The following is a 14,948-nucleotide window of genomic DNA, read 5'->3' as shown; positions in this document are numbered from 1 at the left end:
TTGTCAAATTGTACCACATTGTTTGTTTAAGGCCTTTATCGTGTCAGTTGATTTGCCACACAGTGCACCTGAAGTTTAAGTTGGCCCCTGTAGCTTGATTTGCCCGCAGTTAGCTGCTGATCCTGGGACGTTAACTTTACCCCTTAGATTATTTTAAGATGTTGAAACAGAGCAGATAATCCTCACACATACCGAGCTGTTTCTTATGTTGTGTCTGATGTCTATTTCATTGTTGACATACGTAACTCTTGTTCTCTTAGTTTTCTTTATTTTAATGTTATTTTTGCTGAGATGTATGTATGAGTCCATTTTGTTTTTCTGTTCTCATTGTGGCCTCCTTTTTTGTAACCCTGTCACCCTGTAGATATAAAAAGTAAACATAATCAACAACATCAGTTTATTTGTGATCCATCAGCAGCCTTGCAACTGAACTGCTGTATTTTAGATGTACACTGATTTTTGGCCACGTTATTCTAATACATGTGAGAAAAACTTTCCCTTACAACGGACTTACAATCAAACCTGTTCATATAGACATATCAATTATGATTATCTTATTTTCTGTTTGTTAGCACTATCATGCTTCTTGTCTCATAAACTCACTTTATTCAGACAGCTCAACGTTATACATATAATATTGATTACTTTTATCTTTGTCATACAAAAATATAAATTCATTACTGATATACTGATATAAATATACATTTATTATTTACATATTTGTATCAATCATACTCATCTGAATCATACTGACCGCTTATCTTTTTGTATATGAGCATATTATTATATATAATATACAGCACATATATGTAATATAATATACAATATATATAAGTTAATAATAATGAATTAAAAACAGGACTTAATCAAATTAAAACCGTGTCTGCAGTAATGAAAAGCTGCTTTTTCTGAGACGTCAGATCCGTGCAGATTCTGACGTCCGCCTCTCGTGGCTGCTACGTCATCACGCTGCCAGCTGATCGGAGTGGGAAGCCGGGTGTGTGTCTGACTTGTGTGTGTGTGTGAGAGAGAGAGAGAGAGAGAGAGAGAGAAAGAGAGAGAGGGAGAGAGAGGTGTGGGGCAGGAGTTGTGTAAAAGGGGCTGAAGTCCTGCGCTGCGTCCTCCTCCCGCCGCTCCTCCTGCTCCTGCTGCTCCCGCTGATGAAAAGTAGAGTCGCCAGCGGACTCCCAGACGCTGCCACACGGTTTGACATGGTGGATGTGAAGGAAAACGAAGAGACGGCGACACACCCTGCTGAAGGTCCAGGACTCCGCCGAGCTGTGGGCGAGGCAGCCCGAACTCCGTCGGAGCGTTCAGACGTGCGGGCCGCGCAGGAGCGACCCGGCCGGTGGTCAAGGTGGGGCGTGTGACTGTCTGTGAGGCGGTGTGTGTGTGTGTGTGTGTGAATGTGTATGTGTGTGTGTGTCTGCCTGCTGAATGCTTGTTCCTGTCAGCCTGATTTAGCCTGTGGCGGCTTGATGACCCAGTTTGCGTGAAAACGCCAACCTGGGAAGCCGTCCTCAACACGACTTTATCCAAGTCAGATCCACCTCTGAGCCTCTGATTTCTGCTTTCTGCACATTTTCCTGCGTCGAGGAAATGGATGAGATGTTATAGGAGTTCTGGCTGAAGGCCTGCCTGTGTGTCATTTAGATCATATCGTCCGGCCAGGCCCCTGCTGACACACAGGAGGGGGAGCTGACAGGAATTATGAGCACCCTAGAAATCTGACCACAGGCACCCAGCTCCTGCAAACATTTAATCAACATTTAGAGGATTGGCTCGGTGTAATGGTGGGCCGAGGCTCTGCTCGAAGTGCTGCATGGAGCGACTGCCCGTGCAGCTGACGAGCAGCTTGAGATGTGCTTTGAAAAGTCAAAATTAACAGAGAAGGGAACAGAAAATCAGATTTTCCAGATGTGTTTTGTTTGAACGTGTACGTGTGGTGACTTCCACATTCAGAAAAATCAGGAAACTTTATTCATGTCAGTCCTTTAACTGTCAGGAGACGTCCTCGTTTATGTAACACAAACTTGTCAGAAAGTGTCAGCATTCACAGCCCCTTTAAAAAAAAAAAACTGCTGAGTTCATAATAGGCCAAGGAAAAAGCCTGTGCTCAAGTAGGGGATAGGTGAAAATCAGGGAGATAACTCGGGGGCGAGTCATTCCTCAGAAATGCGGTGACACCAGCAGTCATCTGGCAGATATTTCCTCACATGAATGATGTGTTTATAAAGAATATAACTGTAGATGTTTGTGAGGATTAGTCACACATTCTTTACAAAAAAAAACACGTAGGCCTCTCAAGTCTCCTCAACTCGCATATATGACTCTTGACAGTCTTTTACACTTGTATAAATCACTTCGAGGCAAAATGCAGCGACGTGTAAGTCGTCTTTCTCTGTGGTGGGAGCTCTCTGTAGTGTATGTTACATCGATGGAGCCTGTCTTACATAATTGCACAGCCAGAGTTCAGTGCACCGGTAGGAATGCGCAATAGGCTGTGTCACGAGCTGCATTTGTGCCATTGCAACCCGGAGCGTGACATAAGCCACCCTGTCAATGAGGATCACATGGCAGTGACAGGGTGTCGGTTAAAAAGCAACTCATCTCGTCTACATGTGTTGTTCTGCAGCCTCTCCCGTGCTGCTTTATTTTATCGCCTGCATTTGCAGAAGTGAAGCCATCTTGCTCAACTTGGGCTACACCCTTCATTCCTATTGCGTGCCTTGTCAAGGGAAGATGGGGCAAGAAGGGATGTGTTGTGTAGGTTCGTTCAGAAGTAGAAGGGGGGGAAAATCCAGTTCTTTCAAACAAAATGGCACAGACTGCCCGAGGACAGGCTTACAGGCCTCATGCAGCACATTACCATCTCCTGGGATGTCGTGAATTCAGAATGGCATTCAGCTACATCCTCGCAGCGAGCGAAACAAACCGAACCCCTCTATGTGGAGTGATCTCGGGGTTAAAGCCGGATAGCCTTTAAAGTCCAGCAACCGGCGAGCAGCAGAGCATAAGAAGAGGCTCTCTGCACTATGATCAGTGTGTTGCCAAAGCCACCGCCCTTTCCCTGTCTTTGTCCCCATTCCCAGTCTAAAATGATCAGTCTATATTACAGACTACAATCTGGGGCAGTAAACACTCTCCCACTGGGCCGCACCCACAGCAGAGGAATGCACCTGAATGCATGCATGTAACGTTTAATTATCCTGTGTTTCCATTCGCAGAGCTGCGGCGGCAGGAGAGTCTGCAGTTTCACGCGATTATCCTGCAATTCCTCACATATTTTTCTCGCGTGGCGCCTTATCTCGTCACGACCGGCGGCACGACCCTGATCATGAAAAGGTCAGATGAGCGGGCTCGTAGCCTCTCCATCATACGCTCCCCTTTTTTTTGATTTGCGTTCTGCCGCTTCTGCCACAGACAGATGAATAAATTCAAACTCCAAACGTCAATAATTCCTCCATCAACCACATTTCTCCGTGACACGCACATCCTGCCTGTTCACCTCCACTAGTGTGTCTTTCCTCCCTGCTGTGGCAGAGAATGCACGTCCACAGCGCCAGATAAGCTCAGTCTTTTGTGTGTTAGACTGTGTGTTATCTCTTTTTACACTGCTGCCCCGTGTATAAAAGCCTGTCTCAAGGCCTTCCACACTGGCTGTCATGTGGCTCTGTCTGACTCCCTCGCTCAGATAAGACGGAAAGAAAGAGAAGGAGAGGAGGAGGAGGAGGAGGTATGAGATGCAGCGTGGAGGTGAGGGTGATCCTGACGGCGAAGCCACGTCCGCCCTCGTCCAGTGCGGACCAGATGGAGACGAGTAGGAGATGGGTGAGGGATAGAGGGATGGAAAAGGAGAGAGTGTGCGAGCCCACAGCAGCTGGATGGAATTTCTAACATACGCAGCTGGAATGTGAGGAATGCAGGACAGTCTGATCTGACCGAGAAAGAGGGTGGAGAGGACAGACGAGTCAGGAAAGACCAAAAAGAAGAAGAAGAAGGAGAAGGAGAGATATGGGAAAGAGTGGCACAGTAAAGGAGTCGGGGGCTCAACACTGCGAGTCATTGTGAACGTAAAGATACAGAGTCACTGTTTGTGGAGGGACTGGCACGCTATGGAACAAATAACTAATTCAGTTTCAGTTTGAGGTTGAGGCAGCTATAGTGAGCCGTTAGGCTGTCCCTGTGTGTGGCCCGAGGCCTTGTACTGTACGTCCTCTTCCCTGACTTCATTCAGGATATCGCTAGCGTGAATGCGTGTGTAGGCCTGTGGGGGAGGACGGTGGTGGTTTACTTTATGATACCAGTGTGAGAAATGACTTCTTTTGCTACAGATCCACTGTTTTCAAGACCTGCTGCCCGCTCTGTTGCAAAAAACCACATCGGATCAGCGTTGCTGCCATTTTTATAGAGAATGAGTCCAAAAACCTGCAAATAAGTTAGCATTGTTGCACTTCGGGTTACCTGATCTTGAAGTCAGTGGGTTTTTTTCAGTTCTTTGACTGAAATAAGATTTTCATGTTTTGTTCTACGACATAAAATAAATCGATAAACTTGGTGAGACTACATAAGTTGGCGGGGACATTAAAAGTCATCACGCTGAACACAGAGACTCATTTACTCACTAGTCTGCCTTTACCGGCGTCTTTTTTAAGTTTCTAGCTTTAAGACTGATCAGTTTATAGCGTACAGTACAGTGTAATGAGAAGCTTAGTGGTGGTGACGTGGAAGTCATGCGACCGCGATGTAGTTTACAGCCTGACGTTAGCTTTTTACTGCTGGCGATCACATTTACGCTTCAAAAATCATTAAAGATGGAATGATTTGTGAAGATCAGCGTATTTTCTGCTATAATCCAAAATCGAAATGGCATTTTGTCGAGGGAACAATCTGCCTACAGAATTACATCATTCCTGCCGCTCGCGTCTGAGGAAGAGCTTGTCAGTCCGTTAGTCCAACACTTTGTTCCAGCCTATAGTATCTCAATATCTAATAACAAGAACATTGTAATACATTATACCTGCTAAATATCAGCATGTTAGCATGGTGACATTAGCATTTAGCTCAGACACATGAGGCTCTAGGATGGCTGTAGATCATGGACTATAAAATACGGACGGAGCTTCTAGGTCTGAAAAGTGAAGCCATCGTGGAAGTGTCTTAATGGCCAGCAGGGGGCGACTTCACTGGTTGCGCAAAGACCTTAAGATTATGAGAAAAGGACCCCACTTCTCACTGGATTTATTACCTCAGTTAACAGATTCTAATGAGTTTATGGCCTCAGTTGCTAGTTTTAACTCTTCTTCAATACAGCATGACTTCCATTTTGTAAATTATTGTCCAGTCTAGAGGAAAATGGATTACAAAGCAGGGTCTGCTTTCGGGCGTGGCTACCTTGTGATTGACAAGCCAATATGACGGCATGTCCTCAGGTTCTCGGTCAGATCTAATCAGGATATCGTCCCCTGCTCCACCATTTTGTCCATATATGGTCACTTCTATGACCACAGCAACAATACCAAAATTAAGGCTAGTCCATAAACCAGTGGGTGATGTCACGGTGGGTTTACACAAGCTGTACACTCATAGTTTTGTTTCTTGGTGGCCAACAACAGTACTGCAACAAGTGCCTCCCTTATAGGCCGCCATTATACAGGACATGTGACACAGAAAATAATGTATTGCTATTTGTATCAGGAAGTTTTTAATATTTGTAAAACCTTTCAAGAATCTAGGAAAGACATTTTTATGTGCGTGACAGCTTGATGTCCGTGGGATGAGTGGACAGTGGGTCAAACGACATGGAAGCAAACCAGGAAGAGAGGAAACTTTTTTTGCTGAGCAACTGTCACAAAGTGCATTACATCACCCGAGGTTAAGTTCAGATAATTTTTTAATATCGTATAAACAAACTTGGGGTGTGGATGTGAGCTGTGTCAGTGGTGTAAAGCAGCAAGAACGTGGGAAAAAAAATTAATTCTGGAGCCGTACCACCACATTTGGCTAATGATACTCGGCTCTGACTGCAGACTTCTGAAAGAGAGGTGAAAATCGTGCAGGCAGAGCAGCAGAGACACAACAGCAACTTATCTTGGAATTAACGGCCACCATTTTGGAGTCCGGTAATCATTTACTCGACTCCCTCATTTTAAAACAACACTTGATTTACAAAGATTTAAGACTTTGATTTGATTGGGCAACGAAATCTGGCAGAGCACGAGCAAATTTCTCTGAGCGGTTTAGAAAAGTTAGTAGATTTGATTATGGGTACTTTTTTCAGTGTGCATCAGTCAAGTCGGAACAGGCAGTCTGGCCCTCTGCATGCTGACTCACCCACTTCAAAAAGATTCTGACGTGTGTCGCGTAGATACAGTTGTCAGGAACGATTGAGTGGTGTTTTTCCATGTACAACCTGCGTATTTCCCCTTTCGATCACAGTTTGGATTAAACGGCTCTGGCTGTTGGAGGATGATGTTGAAGTCACATCCAAATTAGTGTGAGACAAAACGATTTCTCCCCGCAGCGGTGTCTGTAAAAGTTTCATAAGTCCTGCTGATTGTGACCTGACCTCCCCTGCTGTGCACAGTCCACAGGCTACGGATCACTCAAATACCTGAGATTATTCTGGTTCTCCTTACTGCAGGAATGTGCAGCATGTGTTACTCATCGTCAACCAGAGACATGGAGCATGTCCTCAATATCTCAAGATCACCACAAGATTACATTCTTTGAAGACGAGAAAAGAAAATTCCTGCATGCGTGTTAGTCTTGAAGTGGTTGGTTTTTCAACCTTCGGTATGTTCAACCTCACCTATTTTTACACGCAGTTATCAGAGAACTGTTATTTACTTTTCTACATCGGCTCCAATGTTACTCAAAGTCTGGGTTCGACGGGCAACCCAATCACCAGAATAAATGTTAGCGAAGTACGTCTCTGCAGAACCACAGATAAGTTAAAACTGAACGTTTCTTTATGTTGCAACTTGTGCAACCTGTGAAAAGAAGCTGGTTTTGTCGCCACAAAAACTGGAAATAACCCCAGGCGTCTTTAAAAATACCCAGTGGTGTGACTCGAACTACGGTCAGCTGTTTAGTTGCCATGTTGGCTGTAATAACACCACAACCTCCACCTCCTGATGTGAAAGTCAGGTTGAAAGCAGATAATGTGAACGTGATATGCCACGTTTGGTACAAACGTCAACCTTGGATGTATCGGTGGTTTGCAGAAACATTAACAGCTAACATTATATCCTGGCGACTGGGCTCTGACAGGCTTATGTTAGAGTGTAATTTAAGTAAGATTTATGTGTTTTCACCAACGATTCAATCACATTCAGCCAAAATCGCAAAAAAAACATTTTTTTAATTGTATATGAAAAGAAAATGTTTTAAAAAAACAAGATTAAAGTCTAAGAAACAAAGGTTATTTTTAGGCACAGTGGAGCTTTTCGTTGATGTGCCATCATTCTCACAATGCTAACTAACTAGCTAGCATGAGCCTGTTTAGCAGGTATAATTATCATCATGTCTGTCCAAGCCCCAAGGAAGAATTCCACGCTTTGAAGCCAATTTTACATCGTAGCCAACCACGTAATTACGTCCCAATGAGGCACTGCGGGTCCATAAACTCGCTTTGTGAAAGAAGCAGGGGGATACATTTTTTTTTTAGCCTCACGACCCCTGCGAAATAAATAATTTCACTGTCATAATCATTAAGTCTGATGACATTTGAAAAGTCTGGAAGAGCCACACAATTAAATCATTTATCCCCATTCAAGCTAGCTGGGTGCTAAACTGTAAATTAGCCGTCTCAGCTGCTGCCAGAAACTGCGGCTGATCCGTGTAATTTTATACCCAGGGAAGTCCAACTTCTTTGGCTTCATGCACCACTGAGCAGCTTTCATAGGACTTAATGGGGCTCCGTGTCTGTAGTTCCCTTATTAGATCCATGTCTTGACCATCTTAGCAAAGTGTGTCAGCCTGCTAACATTTGCTGTTTAGTAGAGCACAGCTGAGGCTGATGGGTATGTGGACAGTTTGGCAGGTATGGCAGATGAAGTTTAGACATTTCACTGGAAGATCGTGGAAGTGCAAGAGGAAAAGCTCAACGCCTAAGTAAGCTAGCTCCTCCTCGCAGCAACTCTACTCTTTCCACATGTAAACCTCCAACTTAATCAGACAAAGTGTGTTTTAAAACGGCTACAACGCTGAAAGATCAGATGCAGCTAAAGGTTTTCTCTCTGGAAAACACCCGAATGCTCATTTTCTTAATGGAGACTTCAAAAAACAGTTTTTCATTTGACTTCTGAAAGGATTCCAAGATTTCTGCTTTCATGTAGAGGCTGTCTACTCCTCTTCATCGCCTCGCGCTCATGCTTTGTAACCACGGTAACTGACAAAAAAAGAAAGAAAGAAGAGAAAGCAGAGTATTTTTTTTTTTCCAGAGGCCGGCCTGTGATTTTGTGCATCACAACTGAGAGAATATCTAAGAATTTCACGCTGGCACGGTATAACATGCAGAGGCAGAGTTGAGCTGCTGATGCATGTATCCCTCCTGGTAATCTGACGCATGATCTTGTGTGCATCTCCACAGTCTTTCTTGCATATCAGCTCATTTCACCCACTTACTCACAGCTGATCGCACACACTGTGGCTCAACTGCACCCACTTACTGTACGTGTGTGACTGGCTGCAGGCCAACTCATACCCACGCTGCTGGAGCCGGGAGTTTAGAGGGGAAGTTAAATGATCTCTTCTTCTTTTCCTCTTTTCTGCAGGAACATGTGCACCTAAAGCAGCCAGAGGAAGGAGACGGAGCCACCGTTTGTGCCTTTAAGGAGGCCGTTCGTCACGCCGGGCTGTCTGGTTCGGACTCTCACGCTCGCTGGCTGACTCCCAGAGCTCCCTCACCCTTGGCCTCAAATGGCTGACACACAGCAGTTCTTCACTGGCAAGCTTTATGTTCCTGTACACATGCTAAAGCTGCCAGCTGAAGAACTGCTCTGGTCAGCCCTGCCCCGGATGACTCAAGAAGAGGAAGCGGATGGAGGGGGGAGGGAGTGGGAAGAGGACTGAGGGAAGGCGGTGTTTCACACGCTCAGCAGTCAGACTGGACTTAATTAACATGCTAGATTTAGAGCCACCACTGTTTATTTTTCTGTGTTAATCACATGTAAGGTACATTTCGCTTTGGTCAGGACAAATTGTTTATTTTGTGGTCCCTCATGTTGTCTGTTTCTTGCTGCTGCTTGAATTGTGTCCATGATGTACAATAAAGAGCAAAATATTTTCTCAGACTTGAGGTTTATTGTTGGGCATGAAACTGCAAACTTTGGATAATAAAACACAGACCAGCAACGCCGGTTCCATCGTCCAAAAATAACAACACACACACACACAGAGGCAGACAAAAGATGTATGCAGAAATGTGTCACACTTTTAAGGTGATCCTATTAAAGAACAACAAGCTTAAAGTTGTTTATAAAGCACTTTGAAAGCAAACAGGTTTGAACAAAGACAGACATGTATACAGGCATAAAGACATTTATGTGCAAGATTAAAATAGAAGCAGGTTTAACCAGGCAAGAATAAAAACATGCACAGCAAATGACAGGAAGCTGCAACATAAGATGCTCTTTAAATTGTAAGAAAGCCCCAGACATGCAACAACGTCATGGTTTCTGTTCTCTGGTAGGCTACCACACCACATTAAAGTGTGTTTACAGGTCTTGGGGAGTACTACTGCATGTGTGAACAAAGAAGGTAACACTTCCTTTTACAGGTCTGCAGATTTCATGGTAAGTAGGTAGTAAATTACCACAATAAATTACCTCAAAATGCGTTGAAAACATGATCTAATGTTATAATTCAACAGTATCTGATAATAATATTGTGCTATTTTCCAAAAAGCAGTTAATAAATACCTGGTCACTTAATACATTTCCAGGAAACTTTTCATTTGGTTTGTGCTTCTGCTGATCATGCCATTTTAATTTCTAGTTTCTGTCTAACTTCCCTTCAGCAGCACTGCTGATGTTAAGCTGCAGTAACTCACTTCAGTTTCGTGGCCTGCTGAGGAGAAGTTAGACCGAAACTAGTTGGGAATGAAAGTGGCACGATCTGCAGAAGTTAAGCAGAAACCAGTTGGAAGCTTCCTGGAAATGTACAAAAGACAAATTTGGGGGGTAATTTTCAGTAGATTCTGAGATCATTACTGTGGTACTTTGGGGATTATTCTAAATACATTTTAAATATGTTTTAAATATGTTATTTAGTTATTACCACCTACCTGCATTGACATTTCTGAGAAGAACACCTGTGAAGTGTTACCAACAAATGGTAGAAAGCCGAAATTGCCTCCAGTGATGTCACTCAGTGGCTAAGTTGCATTCTGGGTAACGATTTGTTTTTGAAAATGTCCATTATGAGTCCGACACTGTTATAGGAGTGCCATACTAAACTAGTGTATGACCTCATGCCTGAATTACCCACAATGCAACTTAGTCCCAGTGACATCACTGGAAGCACTTTATCAGATTACATACAGCTTCCTCTGGAGCCACGAAAGGCTTTATACTACTTTTATTGACATATGCAGCTATACTCCCCAAGACCTGTAAACACACCTTAAAGTGTAAAATTGGTGGGATTACCCTTTAACAAGTCAACAAACTGACATTCAATCGAAACTGTATAAGATGTGAAATCAGAGAGAGACAAATAAATGGTTTAATATCTGGTCTTCAGGGCCTAAAATTATCACTCACTGCTTCAGTGATTCCTACATGAACTACACACTTTCTTAGCATGTTCACTGGTAAAAACACAACATTAATTAACTTACCTATCTGGTTACCGAGATAGGTAACCAGGCGTTCAATAATGTTTAGAAATATAACTGTGTCTCTTAGCAGGTTTCTTAATGCATCAGACACTTCTGTTTTATGAACTGCCTCGGTACCTCTACTACAGTACGTTAATGCTTCTCATGTTTATTTACTTTGCTGGAATAGTTTCATATACTCATGTTCAGCGCTCCCAAATGTCGTACTTGAATAAAAGTAAAGCTGTTGTGTTAAAACATGAATTAAAAAAAATCAACAAAAAAAAATCACCCATATGAATAGTACTTCAGTAGAAGTATTTGATATCAAACGAAGTATAAACAGTTGTTTTCATATAGTACAAGTACCAAAAGTACAAGGTAAAAGTAAATTATACATATATTTAGATGTATGTACAGTAAATACTGTATATTATGGCCTGGCAGAGTATCTGATCTGATTAGAGCCCTGGTGATACTGAATTTTTGAGGCCGATACTGATATTAGGGAGTCAAAATATTCTGATATTGATGTTTCAGCAGTTATTCTTACACACACAGTATATACACAGACATTTTTGCAATGATCGCTCAAACGTGGTTATCAAACATACGTACCTGGAGGCTTTTTTTTTTTTTAATCTAATTACTGATAAAAATAAGTCAATTTTAGCTTTGGAGCTTTGGCTCTGATGCAGCATGCAATCTGCAAAGTGACAAGTAACTAAAGTGATCAAGGAGTAAGAATTATAATATTTCCATGCAGTGGAATGCAAGTATAAAGTAGCGGAGGAAGGAAATACTCAAGTACAAGTACCTCTAAATTGTAGATAAGTACAGTACTTGAGTAGACGTATTTAGTTACATTACACACTGCTTATGTTGACTTGTATTTGGACTGTTTTGTCTGCCTCCGGCACAACCCAAGAAAAATTCTAAATGTTCCTTGAGATAGTCGTAAATTATTGTTTCCTGGATATTTACATTTATTATTCACTTGGTTAAAATATTAATTTATCGCTGTAACTCCCTCAATCATCATATTTGCCAAATTAAATGCTTGTAAGTTTTGCTGTGTCCTCCTGATCTGGCATGTACGGTGCATTCATCATTTTACCCTGTCTGCTGGTTTGCACCGCTGACAAAAATCACATCAGAAGACTGAATAGATATGAACCTGAATCATTTTTAAACTGATGGTTAGGACATTACAAGGGCAGATATCTATAAACTGGAGAGATGCTGCACTATTAAACCTGAAACTTCAAGGTCTTGGTGCAGCTTCCACTAAATCACCGCTAGATGGCGCAATAGCCTAATAAAACATGGCTGAGGGCTTCATGGAGCATGTTCAGGGAAATTAAATCAGACTGGATTATTGACACAGTATTACATCTGTAGTGTGCTAGACTGTTAAAGTGGGAAAAAATAAGGGAAAGGGATGTTCAAGTCTCTCCTGATTCATCCAGTGACACTGTGTGCTCACTGTGTCTGTTATTGTGTTAACTAACAGCCTGTCTTAGCAGTTTAATGATCATACAGCCCACTATTTGATGATACACATTCATAAACCAGATCACAGATTGTTCAAGTGAGTCATAATACAGTTGTATGTATTGTAGTTGATTCTGATGTGCAGTGGTGAGATAAGTATTCAGATTGTATGACACAATGAAATTCACGTAAAAGTACACAAGTATGATCAGAACAATCAAATATGAAGTATTTATAATTATATTGAAAGTCATCATGTTTTTATTACCAATGCATGTTTCTGTAGCTATAGTTATATCGCAGCTGGTTGAGGTGAAGCTAACATTTTATTCCTGCTTTGTATATGATTAGAATTAAAGCAACAATTCATGGAGCATTTTGTGAAGTTTAAAGTTCCTGTTAAATACTTAAATATGGCAGAATAAGACTTTACTGAAGGGCCTGAGTCAGCAGGGCGTTCATGTGTTGAGAGGCTCATAGTGTCCACCTTTCTCCCCCCCTCTCTCTCTCCCTTACTCACAATGTGCGGCGTCCTACATGCTGATCCAGCTCGATGCCCCCCGTGCGTAAATGGAAAGCTTTTACGCACCGCGCGTGTTCACTTCAGAAGGGGTTTAATTGTTGTTTTTGCACTGTCACACGCCTCGCCTGGTGCGTGAGCAGGCTTCAGAGACTGGGGATGTGCTGTGGAGATGTGAGGGTTGCGGTAATACCTCACTACATTATAGAGAGAGGGGGGGTAAAAAGGCAAGGCGTGCGTCCGGACGCTCACCGCCAACTCGACGCGAGAGGGACTTGACATCAATAACATCTCGCTCGTCAATAAGACATTTTGATGGAGTTAGATTGCTTAATTAAATAGTTCGCCTTGAAGGTATTGGGCTCTCTGAATTTGAAATATTTAATCTAATGACCCCCCATGGAGAACATCTGAAGGAAGACTCTCCAGCATCTCTCTCTACAAGAAAGCGGCTCGGTCAGACAGAGAATCAGGCTTCGAGGTTTCTCATCTTTCACTGATGGCGATCAACACTGATGCTGCCTTTGGGAAAAGCGCCCTCGGCGAGAGGGAGGTCTCCAACCCCACGGACTTCCACGATACGGAGAGGCTGCTGAGCGCCGCGACCACCGAGCCCAGCGGACAGACCAACATCAAGCAGTCCGACTCCTTCTCCCTCACCATCAGAGGGAGCGTCCGGTCTCTGGACGCGGACCAGAACGGACACAGATCACCTCTAAAGTCGGGCTCTGTCGGGCATCTGGCGACCCAACCCAAGTGCACGTCCCGGCTCAGCCTGGGCCCGATGCCCTCCCCAGTGCCGGGCGGAACCGAACCCCCGAGTTACCTCTGGGCCGCCGTGCTGTCCTGTTTCTGTTTAACCGGCGTGCCGTTCAACCTTTGTGCCCTGTGGTATGCACATGTGGTGAGTTGCATGTATAATAACAGTGTAGGTTATTATTATTATGCTCGGGTGTATTCTATGGGCCCAGTCTTTGTAGCACTACAAGTGTTTTGCTTCTCTTGTATTTAAATAATTGATTGCTGATCACCTCCTTCCCCTTCCTCTCCCATTAGTCGACATCTGTTCTCCATTCTGGTGATATTCAAGCAGCAAGAAAGTATGGGCGTCTGTCTCTGCTGTTCAGCTGTATGGCAATGATGCTGGGTGTGGCTATCCTCATCTTCATGGGCATCTCATTAGGTATAACAGAAAGTCATAAAAACAAACGCATCCACAAGGCCCAGTGTAAAGCTGTATGTCTTAAATTTCTCTTTTCTCTGTCTCTTAGATATGCGGAAGAAATGAGGGATGGAGTGAGCCTCCTTTAACTTCATCTGATCTCAAATTTGCACAGAAGAGAGAGAGGAGGGGGGAAATGTTGTTTTGAAGATGAAAAAAGCACAAAATCTGGGCTGAAAACAAGCCGAAGACACTCTTTCTTTACCTGCTACGGCAAAAGAAAGAAAAAAGAAGGAAGTCCCGGGCTGTTTCTCTTTTTTCTGGCAACGCCCACGCTCAATAACCCCACAAACTCAGGAACTAAAGAGTGCACACGCTTGTAGTGTCCGATCATCAGACAGCGTAACTACTCATAGTCCTTACTAGTGGTGCACTGAAGCACATACGCCTGCTTGACACACAGATAATTGGATGGCACTACATTTGGCACGGCATCGTTAGACAGGAGGATGTCCTAAAACAAATATCATCGTCATAAAAACAGGTGGTCAGACATCAGTGCACCTCTAGTCTGTTAATGCCGCCACTGCCTGCCCTGTTTCTCTCTCTGTTCTATCGGCACGGGACGTCAGCGGCTGTGGGAAGATGTATAAACTGATTTCATACACTGTTTACATAAAACTCATGTACCTTTATCACAACAATGACCTACTGCGGTCATAGTTCAATATCCTGCTTCGCGTGCTACTATGATAAACTGAGCAGATTCCTGTTGGGACTCGACTGAACTGATCTCTACACCTCATTATGTTTACAATATACCGCAAGATATGACTGGGGTTATCCTCCCTGTATGCACTGTACTTGGCACTCTGATGTTGATGTTTATACATTTATACTGTATGACTGGTTTACTGTGCCATAGTTCTGCATGTCTGAAATAAACTTGA

General features: G+C 43.3%; 1 long non-coding RNA gene and 1 pseudogene across 2 annotated transcripts; both read left to right on the top strand.

The window, feature by feature from the left end:
• The first annotated feature begins 1,078 nt into the window (after positions 1 to 1,078).
• Positions 1,079 to 9,296, top strand: LOC311268975. Its single transcript, XR_014624037.1, has 2 exons — positions 1,079 to 1,357; positions 8,778 to 9,296. It is a non-coding gene; the product is annotated as an uncharacterized lncRNA (long non-coding RNA).
• A 3,908-nt stretch (positions 9,297 to 13,204) lies between these two features.
• On the top strand, positions 13,205 to 14,860 carry LOC311269603 (trafficking regulator of GLUT4 1-like; annotated as a pseudogene). The gene is made up of 3 exons (XR_014624915.1): positions 13,205 to 13,740; positions 13,893 to 14,019; positions 14,108 to 14,860. The product of XR_014624915.1 is annotated as a trafficking regulator of GLUT4 1-like (transcript).
• Positions 14,861 to 14,948: the final 88 nt, after the last annotated feature.

Source organism: Pagrus pagrus, assembly GCF_965226575.1.
Source record: "Pagrus pagrus genome assembly, chromosome: 14".
Lineage (NCBI taxonomy): Eukaryota > Metazoa > Chordata > Actinopteri > Spariformes > Sparidae > Pagrus > Pagrus pagrus.
The sequence above is the reverse complement of the archived record's forward strand: the minus strand, read 5'-3'. Positions and strand labels throughout refer to the sequence as shown.